General features: G+C 42.4%; 1 pseudogene; it reads right to left on the bottom strand.

Annotated features, from left to right (window-relative positions):
* Positions 1–1,680: 1,680 nt before the first annotated feature.
* Positions 1,681–1,905, bottom strand: LOC133748818 (ubiquitin-like protein 5; annotated as a pseudogene).
* Positions 1,906–2,455: the final 550 nt, after the last annotated feature.

Genomic DNA, 2,455 nt, shown 5'->3' with positions numbered 1-2,455 from the left:
TTAACACATCCCAATCGATAAGCTGAGATGTCAGGGCTTGCAAAGCCAGTGCGCTGGAGGTAGTTGACTTATTCATCTATCTGTAGCACACTGAGAAGGCGATTTAGGTTTTCTGATGTGTCTTCAAAGCGTGAATCCTGTGGGAGAAGAGACGGAGCAGAGGAGCACGTGGGAGATTTGTCACACAGCTGCAGGGGAGCTCCACCAATGTTATTCTCTTCCCAGCAGGCTAGTTGGAAATGTGCTCCTTGTGCTAAGTTCAAAGAGTCCCGTGATAGGCCTGTGAGGGGGATACTCCTGGGGTGTGGTGTAGGCTGTCAAAGAAAATAGCGAATAGCAGCAGGCTCTCTCGACAGGAATTGTGGGGGAGAGTTCAGAGTGCTAGGAAGACTGTGAAAGGGGTTTTACCCAATGAGTCAACAGATCTTTCTGACTCCCTATCATGCACTACCTACTACCTTAGGTTCCGGCTTCCAGAGATAGAACGCGGACTGTGGCACACAGCGTCCCTGCCCTTGCTGGGATTACAGTCTGCTGGGGAAGACAGATAGTACCCTGGGGTGACAAGTGGTGACGAGGAAATACAGAACACATGGAAACACAGTAAGGGAGCAGCTGACTCACACTGGAAGCTCCGAGAGAAGGGACATCTAAGCGAAGGATGTGCCATCGTTAACCAAGAGAAGAAGAGAAGTTTTGGTTAAAGATTGCAAAACCCACTAAAATGAAACTATGAGAATTAACAAAATACAGACACAAGCTACAAGGGCGAAAGACAATGGGCAGGAAGACAATGGGCACAATGGGAGGCAGCAGGTGATGACTTGGATACTTGGGTCCCTGACATTCAGAGGCAGACCCAGAATGAGTTCCAGGCTCCTGGCATCAGCCTGGCCCAGCCTCAGCTGTTGCAGGCATTTGGAGGAGAACCAACCTGGTTGGGAGCTATCTCTGTCCATCTCTCTGTCTTTCAAATAAAGAAAGGAAAAGATTTCAAATAATAAATTTGGAGGTCATTTGCATACTTGCTAAGAATTATCTTCAACTTGTTAGTTTAATCTATATTTGTCAGTCACTAATTTCTCTATACATGTTCATTGCTTGGCTTTCCTCAGTATGGGGCCCTGGGGCTACAGGGATACACATGAACTTCTCTGATCTCAGGGACTTCACAATAAGCAGAGGAGAACTTCGAGTGAGTGACAGAATATTAGATTAAATTGGTTTTATGTGACCACAGCCTTGGCAAATACAAGTAAAGAAGTTCAGTTTTCTGGTTTCGTTATTTTCTTTTTTTTAAGATTTATTTATTTATTTATTTGACAGGTAGAGTTACAGAGAGACAGAGAGAAAGGTCTTCCTTCCGTTGGTTCACCCCCCAAATGGCTGCTACAGCCGGCGCTGTGCCAATCCACTGGTTTCGTTATTTTCAAATTAATTCAACAAATGGATGCAGAGCATTTGCTGGGTGTGAGAAAAGAGCAAGGGGAGATAAACAAATCTCCATTCTTTCATCTAGGGAAGACAGGCTCTACAGAAAAGTTGACAATTTTCTTTCTTTTTTTTTTTTTTTTTCAGCATCTAGACTTTATTTATGTGAGTGTTTAAAAACAAGCATCCATACCCCGCTAGGGGGTGATGGAAGGGCAAGAGAGCAGAGCAAAAGGAAGAAATGACACTCTATTGGAAATAAAGCTCCAGGTTGATCCTGTGGTGGATTTCATAGTCCCCCAGCAATGCATGGTCCTTAAAAATTGTATATCACTTCTTTTTAGGATCAATCTTGTTCCAATGGGTGCCAGTTTGGGTTATGATCAGTTTCTTAATGACCCCGATGGTGTCATTGGAGTTGCTCTTAACACAGACTTTCTTCCCCTGATGGTCATTGCAAACAACCTCTATCATCCTGGCTGGAGCTCAAATCTCAAACCTGCAAGACACCACAATCTCCTTACTTAAGCAGTAAACCCTGACTAGAGCCGATGCTGGGAACTGTGCACAATTTTCATCTCAGCGTCAAAATCAGTGAACCACTAGTCTGAGTCTCTTCTGAAGGTGGCTGAGTGAAGGAAATGAAAGGAAATTTTGCATAAAATTTTTAAAAAGGACGGCAAGTTGAATGTGTTCATACCCTAGGGTGGACAATATTGAAGACTTTGGGAAACATTATTTGGAAACAACCTTTGAAAGTTTAAGCTAAAATAAAAAAGGTTTAGATAAATATATCCCAGAGAACACAGATAGATTATGTCTTTAGTAAACTATTTTCAATATCCTTTAAATAATAAAAACAGGGACAGGATCACCAAAATGCCAAGATATTTTTGATAAACCACAAAACTTCCTAACATACTCACTGAAAGAACCAGGCAGGGCATGAGAAGAATTCTAGAAATACTTTTAAAGTATCTAGAATCTAATGACATCATGACTAATATACTCCAGGCTTTTGTGA

This window comes from Lepus europaeus, chromosome 2 (assembly GCF_033115175.1).
Source record: "Lepus europaeus isolate LE1 chromosome 2, mLepTim1.pri, whole genome shotgun sequence".
Lineage (NCBI taxonomy): Eukaryota > Metazoa > Chordata > Mammalia > Lagomorpha > Leporidae > Lepus > Lepus europaeus.
The sequence above is the reverse complement of the archived record's forward strand: the minus strand, read 5'-3'. Positions and strand labels throughout refer to the sequence as shown.